Below are 16,540 nucleotides of genomic sequence, written 5' to 3'. Positions count from 1 at the left end.
TAACATCTTTTCGATAGGAAGACCAGAATAGCATGCAATCTTCCAACAGTGGCCTAACCAATGTCCTGTACAACTGCAACATGACCTCCCAACTCCTGTACTCAATACTCTGACCAATAAAGGAAAGCATACCAAACGCCTTCATCACTATCCTATCAACCTGTGACTCCACTTTCAAGGAGCTATGAACCTGCACTCCAAGTTCTCTTTGTTCAGCAACACTCCTAAGGACCTTACCATTAAGTGTATAAGTCCTGCTAAGATTTGCTTTCCCAAAATGCAGCACCTTGCATTTATCTGAATTAAACTCCATCTGCCACATCTCAGCCCATTGGCCCATCTGATCAAGATCTTGTCGTAATCTGAGGTAACCCTCTTCGCTGTCCACTACACCTCCAATTTTGGTGTCATCTGCAAACTTATTAATTGTACCTCTTACGCTCGCATCCAAATCATTTATGTAAATGACAAAAAGTAGAGGACCCAGCACTGATCCTTGTGGCACTCACTGGTCACAGGCCTCCACTCTGAAAAACAACCCTCCACCACCACCCTCTGTCTTCTACCTTTGAGCCAGTTCTGTATCCAAATGGCTAGTTCTCCCTGTATTCCATGAAATCTGACCTTGCTAATCAGTCTCCCATGGGGAACCTTGTCGAATGCCTTACTGAAGTCCATATAGATAACATCTACCGCTCTGCCCTCATCAATCCTCTTTGTTACTTCTTCAAAAAACTCAATCAAGCTTGTGAGACATGATTTCCAACACATAAATCCATGTTGACTATCCCTAATCAGTCCTTGCCTTTCCAAATACATGTACATCCTGTCCCTCAGGATTCCCTCCAACAAGGTTTACCAGGCTGATTCTGGGGATGGCGGGACTGACGTATGAGGAGAGATTGAGTAGGTTAGGACTGTTTTCTCTGCAGTTCAGATGAATTGGGGGGGGGGGGGGGGGGGGGTGGTTCCCTTACAGACTTACAAAATCCTAACAGGACTAGACAGGGTAGATGCAGGATGTTCCTGATGGTGGGTGTGTCCAGAACCAAGGGTCACAGTCTGAGAATTCAAGGGTAGACCATTTAGGACATAGATGAGGATTCATTTCTTCACCCAAAGAGTGGTGAGCCTGTGGAATTCATTACCAAAACATTGAATATATTAAAAAGCGGCAAGATATAGCACTTGGGGTGAATGGGATCAAAGGTTATGGTGAGAAAGCAGGATTAGGCTATTGAGTTGGACAATCAACCATGATCATAATGAATGGTGGAACAGGGTTGAAGTGCCAAATGACCTCTTCCCGCTCCTATCTTCCACGTGTCTATGTGAACCCCACCTCCTGCAAACACCCTCCAAGCTACTCACCATCCTGACTTGAAAATATATCATTGTTCCTTCACTGTCGCTGGATAAAAATCCTGGAATTCCGTCCCTAAGGGTATTGCAGGTCAACCCACAGCAGGTAGAATGCAATGGTTCAAGAAAGCAGCTCACACCACCAACTTCTCAAGGGCAACTAGGGATGGGAAACCAATTCTGGACAGCTAGTGATGTCCACATCCCACACGTAAATCAAAAATAAACAGAAATCTGACTTTGCATCAGTGACTTCCTGAGCTGGCTTGCTTTTTATTCTCTTATTCTGTCTTGGGATGTGGGGATCACAGGCGAAGCCAGTATTTGTTGCACATCCATAAATATCTTTGAACTAAGTAGTGTTCTAGGTCATTTCAGAGGACAGTTAAGGAGTCACATGCAGGCTAGACCAGGTAAGGGTGGCAGATTTCCCTCCCTAAAGGACATTACTGAACTAGATGGGTTTTTCGAACAATGGGTAATTGTTTCACGGTCACCATTACTGAGATTAGCTCTCAATTATAGATTTAGAGCCATGGAAATCCATAGCACACGAAAAGAACCTTCAGCCCACTGCATCCATACAGGCGAAAAACAACCACCTAATTATTCTGACTCCATTTTCAAGCACTTGGCCCATTGCCCTGTATCCCTCCGTGCATATCTAACTATTTCTTAAATGTTATGAGGATTTCTGTCTCTACGACCCTAACAGGTAGTGAATTCCACATTTTCACCTTCCTCTGGCTGAAAACGTTTTTCTTCATCTCTATTCTTCTGCTCCTTATCTTAAATCTAACCACTCCATTATAAAGGGAAATGTCGTTCTGTGTCATCCCTATCTATGCCCCTTATAATTTAATATATCTCAATCATGTACATTTTCAATTTCCTCTGTTCTAAGGAAAACAACCTCAGTCTGGCTGATCTCTTTTTATAACAAACTCTCTAGCTCAGGCAATATCCTGGTCAATTTCCTCTGTACTCTCTCCAGTGCTATCATGTCCCTGCTAAAATATGGATTCCAGAACTGCACACAATACTCTTCTTATGGCTGTACCAACATTTTATACACTTGCAGCATGACCTCTCAGCTCTTAAACTCTATGCCTCAGCTAGGAAAGGCAAGTATACCATGACTTCTTAACCATTTCAGGCAGTTGTCCTAATACCTTAACAGATTGATGTAAATGCATCCCAAGACCCCAATTGACCCCTGATACTTCAAAGGGTCTTACAGGTCATCATGTATCAACTGTATTTAAATTCAACCAACTGCAACAGTAAATTTGAACCTTTGTTCCTACGGTATTAGCCTAGAGAACTGGATTTCTAGTCCCTAACATTATCACATGCCAAGGGTTCGAAGTTAATCTTTGTGTCAAAATGCAAATATACACATGCACAACAGCCAAAAAAACTCCACAATCAAATCTGAGACTCAGCCCATTTCCTATATATGTGTTACAAATAAGTTTAGAAATTGTTGATTTCCAAGTTCCTTTTGGGTGCTACAATGTGTGTAGGATTGTAATGCAAAGGAAAACATACAAACAAGGAATAACAATTAGCCCTTTGAGCTTGCTCCACCAAACAAAATCATGCCTGATTATATTTAAACCTCAACTCTACCCTGATAATCAAGAATTACCTACATGTGGCTTAAAAATATTTAAAGATACTGCTTCTACTCTTTTTGAGGAAGGTAATTTCAAAGACACTCATCCCTCAGAATCCCCTCATCTTTGTCTTAAATGAGCGACCCCTTATTTTTGAACTATGACCCCTAGTTTTAGATTGCCTAAAGAGGAAACATCCTTTCAACATCACCTGGTCAATCCCTCAGGATCTTATGTTTCAAACATCCTTTCAACATCACCTGGTCAAGTCCCTCAGGATCTTAAGTTTCAATTAAGTCATCTCAGACTCTTCCAAACTTTAGAAGATACAGGCCTTGCTTGTCTTGCCTTTCTTTATTAGGCAATCCATTAATTCCAAGTATCAGTTCAGTCAACATTCTCTGAACTGCTTCCAATGCATTAACATCCTTCGGTGAGTACAGTGACCAGTACTGAACACAGTACTCCAGATGCAGTTTCACCAGTGCCCAATATAACTGAAGCATAACCTTCCTCCTCTTCCATTCAATTCCCCCTACATCCCTGATTACTTGCTGCTTTTCCATATTAATATTCTGCAACTCATGTACTTAGACACCAAGATCTCACTTCATCCTCTCACTATTTAGGTAAGGTACTTCTTTTTTATTCTTTCTGCCAAAATGAACAATCTCAGATTTTCCTACATTGTAGGAGAAAGTGAGGACTGCAGATGGTGGAGAGTCAGAGTTGAAACGTGTGGCGCTGGAAAAGCACAGCAGGTCAGGCAGCATCCAAGGAGCAGGTGAGTCGACATTTCGTGCATTAGCCCTTCATCAGGAATCAAGGGCTTATGCCTGAAATGTCGAGTCTCCTGCTCCTCAAATACTATCTGACCTGCTGTGCTTTTCCAGTGCCACACTTTTCAACTCTGATTCTCCAGTATCTGCAGTCCTCACTTTCTTTCTATTGTATTGTATTTGCCAAATTTTTGCCCACTCACTTAGCTAACCTGTATTCCTTTGTAGGCTCCTTATGTCCTCTTCACAACTCACTATACTCTATTTACCTTTGTGTTATTAGCAAAGTTAGCTACTGCACCTTCAGTCCCTTCACCCAAATCATTTATATAAATTGAAAAGAGTTGAGACCCCAGCACTGAAAAGACTCATTCACTCCTACTCTCTAATTCCTGTTAGCCAGCCGATCTTCTATCCATGCCAGTAGCTTATCCTCTGTGCCATGAGCTTTCCGTAATAACTTTTGATGTGTCGCATTATCAAAAGGTTTTCTGGAAATCTAAGTACAAAACATTAATTGGTTCCCCTTTATTTAAAGTATAAGTTATATCTTCAAAAGGTCTCCAATAAATTAATTAAATGTGAGTGCCCTGTCATATTGTCTTTAAATACAGCTTCTAACATTTTTGAATTTGAAATAATATGTAACTCAATACATTGTTACAACACTGCTAATACATAAATTTAATATAATCCTGCACAAGCAGCACAATTTAGATTGTAATTTCAAGAAAACATACATAAATGTAATGAACAATGAGCTCCAGTTTCAAAAGACAACCAGTGTAGTTAGTTACTGAAGCTACTTGTGTGAGGAATAAAACAACAAAGCTTTCAGAACCAGAATATTTCAGGTTGATGGCAGAAAGTAGGCAAAACTGGAACAAATCTGCATTATGAATTTGGCTACAGATTAGCTACAAATAACTTCTGATACAGAACTGACTCAGAATGCACTTCCACAAAATTGTGGTTTTTGTTTAAAAGCAAAGACATTATAGCCATTTAAAATTTAATTTACTCAACGCAGCCAAGACAGGACATCCTCAAAGTTGTGCCCAAATTCTAAGGTTAGTAAAGCAAAACTTGAGGACAGGGTAACCTTTCCTCCAACACGAACTCTCATCTTGAGCATCAAATCTAGGTTGTTATTTCCATGCAGTATAAAAGAAGTGCTATGTTATCAGAAACGCTGAATTTAATTGGCTTGTTAAAAAGGAATTATGATCTACATTCCTCTCAAACAAATCTTTGTGCAAGGTGGTTATTCTATTTCTCCATACAACAATAAATGCATATGATATCAATGAAAAAAAAAGGAACATCTGTGATTTGCTTTACACGAAAAAAAATTTGCAGTTAGATCATAGTGAAACTTTTCAGTTTCAGTGCTTCCCAATCAAAAATGATCATAATTCTATGAGCTTTAAATGGTTATGGAAAAGGATAAGAGTTCCACAAAAGTTAAAGTTCTTAATTGGAGTAAGGCAATTTTTTATGGTATGAGACAAGAACTTTCAAAAGTTAATTAGAGTAGACTGTTCACAGATAAAGGGACAACTGACAAGTGGGAAGCTTTCAAAAGTGTGACGAGTGTTCAGAGAGATTATGTTCCTGTTAGGTTGGTAAGACGAGGGAACAATGGATAAATAAAGATATTGAGGTTCTAGTCAAGAATAAGAAATAACCATATATTAGATATAGACAACTGGGATCAAATTAATCTATTGAAGAGTATTGAGGGGGGGAAGGGGCATTCTTCAGAGCAAAATCAGGAAGGCAGAAGGCATTGAGATAGCCATGACAGATATGTTAAGGATAATCCAAAGAGATTAGTACATTAAGAACAAAACAGCAATGAGAGAGAATAGAGCCCCTTAATGACCAACGAGGTTGTCTATGTGTTGAAACTCAGGATTTAGGAGACACTAAATGAATATTTTGTGTCAGTTTTTATTGTGGAGAAAGAAATGGAGGCTAGGAAACTTGGCGAGACAAATATTGATGTTTTGAAAACAGTTCACATTACAAAAGAGGAAGTCTTAGCAAACAAAGGTGGACAAATCTCTGGGACTTTATCAAGTGTGTCCCAGGACATTGTGGGAAGTTTGGGAAGAAATTGTGGAGTGCTGGAGGACTGGAGGGTGGCTAATGCTTTGGCTTTATTTAAGAAATGCTGTAAGGAGAAGCCTGGGAACTATAGGCCTGTCAGCCTGACATTGGTAGTGGGTAAATTGTTGGAGGTGATTTTGAAAGATAAGATTTACATGCATTTGGAGAGGCAAGGAGAAGCTAGAGATAGTCAGCATAGTTTTGTGCAAGGGAAATTGTGTTGCACAAACTTCATTAAGTTTTTCGAAGAAGAAACCAAAAATATTGATGAGGGTAGAATGGTTGACGTTGTTTATATGGACTTTAGTAAAGCTTCTGACAAGGTTCTGCATGGTAGACTAATTCATAAAGTTGGATCATGTGGGATACATAGTGAGTTTGCCAATCAGATACAAAATAGGCTTGATGTTAGGTAACAGAGGGTGACGGTGGAAGGTTGTGTTTCAGACTGGAGACCTGCGACCAACAATATTCCACAGGGATTGGTAGAGGATCCACTTTTGTTTGTCTTTTGTATAAACAGTTTGATGAGAAGAAAGGAGGCATGGTTAGTAAGTTTGTGAATGACACCAAAATTGATGGTACAATGATAGTGATACTTATCTAAGATTACAAAGAGATCTTGGTCATTAGGCTGAGAAGTGGCAGGTAATATTTAATTTGGATAAGCGTGAGGTACGGCATTTTGTAAAACAAGCAAGAGCAGGACTTACACAATTAATGGTAGGGCCTTGGATAATGTTGTAGAACAGTTGTAGGGATTCAGGTACATAATTCTTTGAAAATTTGCATTATAGATAGATAAGATGGTTAAGAAGGCATTTAGCGCGCTTGACTTCATTGCTAAAACCCTTTGAGTACAGGAGTTGGGATATCATGTTGATGTTTTGCAAGATACTGATGAGGACTCTTCTGGAGCACTGCATGCAATTCTGGTCTTCTGGCTATAGAAAAGATATTATTAAATTGGAGAGCATTCAGGAAAGATTTACCAGAATGTTGCCTGGAAAGGAGGTTTGGAGATACAAAAATAGGTTGGATAGGCTGGGACTTCTTTCACTGGAGTGTAGGAATGGACATAATCTATATGGACTTCAGTAAGGCGTTCAGCAAGGTTCCTCATGGTAGACTGGTGAGCAAACTGAGATCTCTTGGAATACAGGAAGAACTAGCCATTTGGATACAGAAATGGCTTGAAGGTAGAAGACAGAGGGTGGTGGAGGGTTGCTTTTCAGACTGGAGGCCTGCAATCAGTGGTATACCACAAGGATTGGTGCTAGGTCCACTGCTTTTCATCATTTATGTAAATGATTTGGATCGAACATAGGAGGCATAGTTAGTAAGTTTGCAGATGATACCAAAATTGCAGGTGTGGTGAACAGGGAAGAAGGTTACCTCAGAGTACAACAGGATCTTGATCAGCTGGGCTAATGGACCAAGGAGTTGCAGATGAAGTTTAATTTAGATAAATGTGAGGTGTTGCATTTTGGAAAGGGAAATCAAAGCAGGACTTATACACTTAATGGTAAGATCCTGGGGAGTGTTGCTGAACAAAGAGACCATGGAGTGCAGGTTCCTAGCTCCTTACAAGTGAAGTCGCAGGTAGACAGGATAGTGAAGGAGCAGTTTGGTATGCTTTCCTTTATTGGACAGAGCATCGAGTATAAGAGTTTGGAGGTTGCAGCTGTACAGGTCATTGGTGAGGCCATGTTTGGAATACTGTGTGCAGTTCTGGTCTCCATCTTATTGGAAGGGTTCAGAAAAGATTTACAAGGATGTTGCCAGGGTTGGAGGATTTGAGCTACAGGGAGAGGCTGAATAGGCAGGGGCTGTTTTCCCTGGAACGTTGGAGGCTGAGGGGTGACCTTATAGAGGTTTATAAGATCACAAGGGGCATAGATAGATTTTTTTTATATATATAGAATCCCTACGGCCGAATAAGTCCACACTGACCATCCGAAGAGTACCCCATCCAAATCTATTCTCCTACCCTATCACTCTACATTTACCCCTGACTAATGCACCTAACCTACATGTCCTTGAGCACTATGGGTAATTTAGCATGGCCAATTCACCTAACCTGCACATCTTTGGACTGTGGGAGGAAACTAGAGCACCCGGAGGAAATCCACACAGACACGGGGAGAATGTACAAACTCCACACAGAGAGTCGCCTGAGGCTGGAATCAAATCCGGGTCCCTGCCGCTTGAGGCAGCAGTGCTAAGCACTGAGCCACCATGCTGCTCCAAGTGGCAAACAGACAAGGTCTTTTCCCTGGGGTGAGGGAGTCTAGAACTAGAGAGCATAGGTTTAGGTTAAGAGGGGAAAAATTTAAAAGGAACATAAGGGGCAACATTTTCATGCATAGGGTGATGTGTGTACGGAATGATCTGCTAGAGGAAGTGGGAGGCTGGGTCAATTACAGCATTTAAAAGGCATCTGCATGGGTACATGAATACATGAAGGGTTTAGAGGGATATGGGCCAATGTTGGCAAATGGGACTAGATTAGGTTAGCATATCTGGAAGGCATAGACGAGTTCCATGCTGTACATTTCTATGACTCTAAGTAGTGGGCTGACCTTATAGAGTTTTACAAAATCACAAGGGGCACAGATAAAGTGCATAGTGGGATTCAAAACTAGGGGGCATATTTTCAAAGTGAAAGGAGAAAATTTTTAAAATGACATGAGAGACAACTTTTTTTTTTACACAGAGTGGTTCGTTTATGGCATAATCTGCCAGAGGAAGTAGTGGATGCAGATACAGTTACAACATTTAAAAAACATTTCGATAAGTACAAGAACAGGAAAAGTTTGAAGGAATATGAGCCAAATGCAAGGAGGACTAGTTTAGTTTGGGAACATGGTCAGCATGGATTCGTTGCACCAAACGGCCCGTTTCCATGCTGTATGATTCTATAATTCTATAAATGTTGCAGACAAGTACCAAGTGAAATGGTGAGCAGTCTAAATGATTTAAATGTCACGACTAATCTGAAAACAGTCAGCAAAATAACTCTTTTCAGTCAGGAACAGTCTGCACTCCACTCCCTTTCCTTCTACCCCACCCCCACAACAACTGCAAAAGCAAACAGAGAAATATTATTTACAATTACTGAACAATCTTTATATCTGACATTATATGCAATTATGCATGTCCTACATTAAAAGAAATTCAAATTCAAAGTTCAGTTTACAGCATTTTTAAAATTGTTTCCACAATATATATGTTTTAAAAACAGCATTGCTTTGGTGACTCACACTTGCTCCATTTACAATTAAACTCAGTTTGAAAAAAAGCAACAGCTGACATCCTTCCTGAAGTCCATCACAAACTGTTTCAATGAAGCTTGGAAGAAATAGTACACTACTTGCTTTGACCACAATAAAACCATGTTGACATGTGTTCAAAACTCCTACATTAGTCTGTGGAGCAACATTTATTTGGGAAAAAATATTTACCATAAAGTGACACATAAAACATTTCTACACTTTATTTAAAAGAGCATTGCATTACCATTTGCAAAAATGGAGTACAAAGTCTTAATTTGTTTAAATTCCCAAAGTTTACTTACAATTCCAAATCTATTTGAAATATATACAGTAGCCCAGTTTCTCAAATCAAAACTTCAAAATTTGTTGGCCTTATTTCCATGCTCCTTATTTTCCACGCTTCTTTATTTCTATCATTGTGCACAGTGGGATAGATAAAGAACAGATCTAGCCACTGAAACTACTCACCAGTATGGGACCTAGAAGGATACCTGGTGGTTTTCATGAAACTGAAACCTTTTGTTCTTTTGTGTGTTAACTGTAGCTCAGGAGCTGGAACACTCACTGGAGACAAGAATTCACAGATTCAAAATCTACTCTGGCGACTTGAGCTCAGAACACAGGCTGATATTCCATGAAGCATTTCATGATGATTTGGTGTTTTGCAAGAGACATGAAATCATGTCTGCTTTTTAAAATAGATGTCAAATATTTTGTGGCACTACTTAAAACATCAGCTGGAGAATTAACTCCACTGAAATTGAGTGCAGTATGAGGAAGCACTGCAAAGACGGATATGACGGATATGACATATTTCGCACAAATTAACTTCTGTATTCCCTTCATTATAACAGTCTCTACACCTTAAAAGTACTTGGCTGTAATGAACTTTGGGACATCATGAAGTTGTAAAGATTTTACGCAAATGCAACTCTTTCTAATTTCATCCATGCAAATCTTAACATAAGGAAGTTAAAAAACTTTGCGGGTGAGCAGATGAAACTTGTAAGATGCAACTGTACAACAGAAATGTTCCAGAACCCTAGTTGGCCAATTTTAACTTTGCTGAAACTGTTATAATTGGGTTCAATGCCTCTGGACTAACCCTCACCTCTGTGAGATGTATGCTTGCCCGAAATGACTTTGAACAATTAGCTCAGCTGCAAAGAACTGTTTTCTGTATATTAGATTCATGTTGGCACCTGTAAACAGCCAAAATCAAGAGGAAGCAGAAAAATCATAGAAGAATGAGGATTTATTTTTCCATAAATGCTTGAGAGAGAAGGCAATGACAGACACTTTCAAAGTAGTCAAACACTGGAACTTTAATTCCAAAGCCATAACGTTCCATTAATATGGTGTCAGCATTTTTAAAACCTTTGCTCTTTCAGCTAAATTCTTTGGGGTAAAAGCAACTTAAGAATATCCTGATGTCTTATAAGTTTACTCAATTAAATTGAATTGAATGATTATCTGCACAAAACAAACTTGCAAAGGGAGGTGCAAAGTGCAACTTAATCACTGCTGAACCTGGTTTGGTATTTTTAGCTTCCATTCATGGAATGTATTGCCTAGATATGACCGATGAAAAGTTTTCAGTTTATCAAAAAAAAGACAAACTGAGTAGTAAAGCAACAGGACCAGTGTTTACAGCATAGGAGAGAGCCATTTGGCTCAGTGCAGCTTACAATGAATCTATACAGAAGAACATAAATTAATCCCACTGGCTTGGTCATTCCCAATTTTGTGGCCTCTTTTGTTTCAAATTCTCCACTCTTGCCTTAGTTAAAAATCACAACAGCAGGTTATAGTCCAACAGGTTTATTTGGAAGCACTAGCCTTCAGAGTGCTGCTTCTTCATCAACCACCTGATGAAGGAGCAACGCTCCGAAAGCTAATGCGTTCAAATAAACATGTTGGACTATAACCTGCTGTTGTGTGATTTTTAACTTCGTACACTCCAGTCTTAACACCGCACCTCCAAATCACTCTTCCCGTAAAAAGTGAAACAGAGACTGCTTTAACTACTCCAAAGATTGAAACATGGAATGTTTCAATATTGTTCCTAATTGCTCCTTAGTTACAATTTCAGATAGTCCTTTGTCTATACCTTCTCAGCCAAAGGAAATAGTATTTTCCTACTTACTCAAGGAAAACCATCCAAAAACAGTCTTGATTAAATCTGCATTTAACCTTCCCTTCTTCATTTGACATAGCCGCACCATCTCAACTCTCTCTTCAAAGGTGCAGTTTTTTGATGTTTATAAAAGCATATACACTTAGATGATACATTCTATTCATAATGGACCATGTACACACAACTCTATGACCTAATTGCTGTCAGATCCAAATTTATTAGACAATTTAAGTTGCATGGTGTTCTAGCTAGGTGGATAAAGAACTGGTTGAGCAACAGGAGAGAGAAATAGTTGAAGGGGGTTTCTCAAAATGGAGAAAGGTGACTAGTGGTGTTCCACAGGGATCAGTGCTGGGGCCACTGATGTTTGTCATATACATAAATGATCGGGAAGAGGGCACTGTTGGTATGATAAGCATGTTTGCAGATGACACCAAGATTGTTAGAGTAGCAGAAAGCATAGGGGACTGTCAAAGAGTACAGGAGAATATAGATAGACTGGAGAGTTGGGTGGAGAAGTGGCAGATGGGGAGTTCAGTCCAGGCAAATGTGTGGTGATGCATTTTGGGAAGTCTAATTCCAGAGCGAATTATACAGTAGATGGAAGAGCCTTGGGAAAACTTGATGAGCAGAGAGATCTGGAAATCAGGTCCACTGTACCCTGAAGGTTACTGCACAGGTGGGTAGATTGGTCAAGGCGGCACATGGTACGCTTGCTTTCATCAGACGGGGTATTGAGTACAAGAGCTGACAGGTCATGTTAAAATTGTACAAGACATTGGTCCGGCCGCATTTAGAATACTGTGTACAGTTCTGGTCGCCACATTACCAAAAGGATGTGCATGCTTTGGAGAGGGTGCAGAGGAGGTTTATGAGGATGTCGCCTGGTATGGAAGGTGCTAGCTATGAAGAGAGGCTGAGTAGGTTAGGAGTGTTTTCATTAGAAAAAAGGAGATTGAAGTGGGACCTGATTAATGTCTACAAAACCATGAAGGGTATAGACAGCATAGACAGAGATAAGCTTTTTCCCAGGTTGAAGGATTCAGTAATGAGAGGTCACGCTTTCAAGGTGAGAGGTGAAAAGTTTAAGGGGGATATACGTGGCAAGTACTTTACACAGAGGGTGGTAGATGCCTGGAACGCGTTGTCAGCAGAGGTAGTAGAGGCAGGCACGGTAGATTCATTTAAGATGCTTCTCAACAGATGCATGAGTAGGTGGGGAGTAGAGGGAAACAGATGCTTAGGAATTGGGCGACAGGTTTAGACAGTACATTTGGTTGGTTCAGGCTTGGAGGGCCGAAGGGCCTGTTCCTGGGCTGTAAATTTCCTTTGTTCTTCTTTGTATTTACTTTGGCACTTTATACCTCAATTTATGAAATCTGTATGTAAGATGCCATTCAAAGTCACATAATGATCAGCAATGTTGAGAAGTGGAACTGATCTAAGCTCATAGTAATTCCAAATTTGCACACTGTGCAAAGAAATAGAGGTCATATTCTTCAACAAGTCTAAGCTTTTACCACTGAGGTTTGTTGGGAAAGAGGGAGATAAGATCAGCAATCTGTATATAGAACAAATTAATGTAAACATGTAACAAGCCTGGTGTTTTTACTGATAATCGGCATGAATGTTTTAACATGTAATTTCACAAACATTTAGTGTCTGAATCCACTCAACATTTTCTCTCTGGCACCTGAAATTCTCCATGAAACAACCTGCCCTCACAAGTAAATAGAGAATACAAATGAGATGCCAACAAAACACCTTATTAATACAGGCATAAGATTCTGTGTTATTCTGTGTAATACATTGCTGCAGCTCTCCAAAATATTGGAATCTTGGTAATCTCATTGTGTCCTAGACTATGCACATACATTTTAGATTAGCTATACTAGGCTCCCATAATATCAATTACCAAATTCTTGGCTTCATTTTCAAATCCCACCAGTCCTGCCAATGTTCACTGAGGAATTTCTTCCTGCTACACATTCAGTTGCACCCTTCTATGGTTTATTTTTGCTGCCTCTGTTCTACAGTCAATCTTTCCATAACACACACTATTTTGCCACTTCTTCTTGTGCCCTTTCCATCCACTTGTAATTCGATTCTTTTTTTACACTTTCATGGTTTACTCCAACATTACAGAGGGCAGTTAAAAACCAACCTATTTACATTGTAGTGGGACTAGATCACATGTAGGCTAACCAGTTAAGGACAGCAGATTTCAGTCCCTAAAGGACATGAGCGAACTAGGTGGGTTCTTATGTCAATTGACAATAGTTTCACGATCACCATTAGATTACTACCAGATTTATTAATTGAATTCAACGTCATCAGCTGCTGTGGTGAGACTTGTCCCTTTCATCACCAGATTTTTATTGTAGGTGTCTCCTGATGTCATCTCACCAATACTCAAAAGAACTGCAGCAAAACTTCTATTTGTGTACTCAAAGTCACCTGTTATGAGGCCAACACTCCATGTGTCTTCCTAATTGCATGTTGAATGTGCAAGGATAATATTTGGCCATAAACACTTCCCAAACATGAACTATAAAAAAAGTCTTTTTTTTCTCTATCAAAGTAGATAAATTCACATTACTTCCCATCTGCTGTTCCTGCCTATTCAGACAGTCTACCCAAGTCGCTTTGAAGCCTACTTGCACTTACTTTCCTACGTGGATTCATTACATCTGCAAATTTTGAAATATCTTCGGTCCCAGTATCCAAATCATTGAAACAGACTGGGAATAGCTGTGGTTGCTGAAAACCAAATACTGGATTAGTGGTGCTGGAAGAGCACAGCAGTTCAGGCAGCATCCAACGAGCAGCAAAATCGACGTTTCGGGCAAAAGCCCTTCATCAGGAATAAAGGCAGTGAGCCTGAAGCGTGGAGAGATAAACTAGAGGAGGGTGGGGGTGGGGAGAGAGAAGCAAAGAGTAAATGACCTGGGAGTTGCAGTGGGAGAGGGACTCCCTGAGATTCTTGTAGAGAGGAGGAAAACTTCTTCAAGGCAGACATCCTTGCAAGAGGATTCGCAGTAGAGTTAAAATCAACGAGGTAAAAACAATAACTGCAGATGCTGAAAACCAAATACTGGATTAGTGGTAAGAATCTCAGGGAGTCCCTCTCCTACTGCAACTCCCAGGTCATTTACTCTATGCTACTCTCTCCCCACCCCCACCCTCCTCTAGCTTATCTCTCCACGCTTCAGGCTCACTGCCTTTATTCCTGATGAAGGGCTTTTGCCCGAAACGTCGATTTCGCTGCTCCTTGGATGCTACCTGAACTGCTGTACTCTTCCAGCACCACTAATCCAGTATTTGGGAACAGCTGTGGCCAAGCACTGTTCCTGAAGGTACTGTGCCGGTCAAAGCCTGTCATCCTAAGGATAACCTGTTTATTGTCACTGTCTGTAGACTTTTGTTTTATAAAACAAACCCAATGCGTGGAGGCAAGAACGGACCAGAAAAAAAAGCTTGTCAATTCCTTAAAAGTATTTTCTGGTTTACATAAAGAAGCACCAAAGGTGGTAGTGATTAAACAATGAGTGTTCTTCATCTGTTTCCTTTGACCTCAACTGGACTTCCCATGTGAACAGTCAATCGCTTCTATAAACTATGTTGTAAAAGCAAGATTTAAAAAAAAACTGCAATGCAGAACTCCAATACTGAAGTGGAAATTGATCTCAACCCCATCTGCTAACAGTCGAAACTGCCACGGATTTAAACTGATATCTACAGTTACAATGATACGCGCTGCATCAGATTAAAATTCATCAATCTTGGGGAGCAGTGTCAGGCTCAGTGAGGAAACGCCAGGGCTCTCAACACCAACTGCTGGCGGCTGAACCCACACCTCCCTAATGGACCCAAATGATGTGAAACGACCCGCGAAAATGGAGAGAGAGAGAGAGAGAGAGTCGGCTGCTCCCTGAGTAAAGCCGGGCCCGGGGGATGGAGGGGGGAGGCGATGCCCGCGGTCAAGAGCCGGAGGAAGGGGGGGGGAGACAGAGACAGAGAGTCGGGGGAGGGGTGGAATATAGTGGCCGAAGGAGGCCCCGGGCCCGCGGTATCTCAGACAGGGCTACAGCCGCGACAGGGGCCAGCGCCGAGCCGCTCCTCTCACCGAATGATGCGACAGGCGGACATTTACCGGGAAGCGGCGCCGAGCCACGGCCTTCGTCGTCCTCAGGTTCGGTCCAGAGCCCTGACCCGGAAACACAACAACCCACTTCCGCCGGCGCAGCCCCACACACAGACAGCAGGCAGGCTCACTGACACAGTCACCATTCACTCTGTCAGCACCGGGGCGGGGGGGATCTCCCCGGAACATCAACCATCACCTCCCCCTCACAACAACCTCCCGGTCACATTCCGATATTACAACAGGGAGGTGCAGCACCTTCACATCCTGCAGTGAGGGGTGAGGGAGGTGCAGCACCTTCACATCCTGCAGTGAGGGGTGAGGGAGGTGCAGCACCTTCACATCCTGCAGTGAGGGGTGAGGGAGGTGCAGCACCTTCACATCCTGCAGTGAGGGGTGAGGGAGGTGCAGCACCTTCACATCCTGCAGTGAGGGGTGAGGGAGGTGCAGCACCTTCACATCCTTCAGTGAGGGGTCAGGGAGGTACAGCACCTTCACATCCTGCAGTGAGGGGTCAGGGAGGTGCAGCACCTTCACATCCTGCAGTGAGGGGATTCAGGGAGGTGCAGCACCTTCACATCCTTCAGTGAGGGGTCAGGGAGGCAGACACCTTCACATCCTGCAGTGAGGGGTCAGGGAGGTGCAGCACCTTCACATCCTGCAGTGAGGAGTCAGGGAGGTGCAGCACCTTCACATCCTGCACCGAGGGATCAGGGAGGTGCAGCACCTTCACATCCTTCAGTGAGGGGTCAGGGAGGTGCAGCACCTTCACATCCTGCACCGAGGGATCAGGGAGGTGCAGCACCTTCACATCCTGCAGCGAGGGGTCAGGGAGGTGCAACACCTTCACATCCTGCAGCGAGGGGTCAGGGAGGTGCAGCACCTTCACATCCTGCAGCAAGGGGTCAGGGAGGCGCAGCACCTTCACATCCTGCAGTGAGGGGTCAGGGAGGTGCAGCACCTTCACATCCTGCAGTGAGGGGTCAGGGAGGTGCAGCACCTTCACATCCTGCAGTGAGGGGATTCAGGGAGGTGCAGCACCTTCACATCCTTCAGTGAGGGGTCAGGGAGGCAGACACCTTCACATCCTGCAGCGAGGGGTCAGGGAGGTG

At 42.0% G+C, this 16,540-nt stretch overlaps 1 protein-coding gene across 2 annotated transcripts in view; it reads right to left on the bottom strand.

Annotated features, from left to right (window-relative positions):
- The window catches only part of LOC140477454 (elongin-C), a 29,932-nt gene extending 14,387 nt beyond the window's left edge, over positions 1-15,545 (bottom strand). Inside the window, exon 1 of one of the 2 annotated variants that reach the window (XM_072571387.1) lies at positions 15,438-15,545. The gene's annotated coding sequence lies outside the window, so the exon portion shown is untranslated. Of the gene's footprint in view, positions 1-15,410 lie in introns of both variants that reach the window. The other variant, XM_072571385.1, reaches the window with a different exon arrangement.
- Between the last annotated feature and the right edge of the window lie 995 nt (positions 15,546-16,540).

This window comes from Chiloscyllium punctatum, chromosome 5, assembly GCF_047496795.1.
Source record: "Chiloscyllium punctatum isolate Juve2018m chromosome 5, sChiPun1.3, whole genome shotgun sequence".
Lineage (NCBI taxonomy): Eukaryota > Metazoa > Chordata > Chondrichthyes > Orectolobiformes > Hemiscylliidae > Chiloscyllium > Chiloscyllium punctatum.
This window is presented reverse-complemented; position numbering and strand designations above follow the sequence as displayed.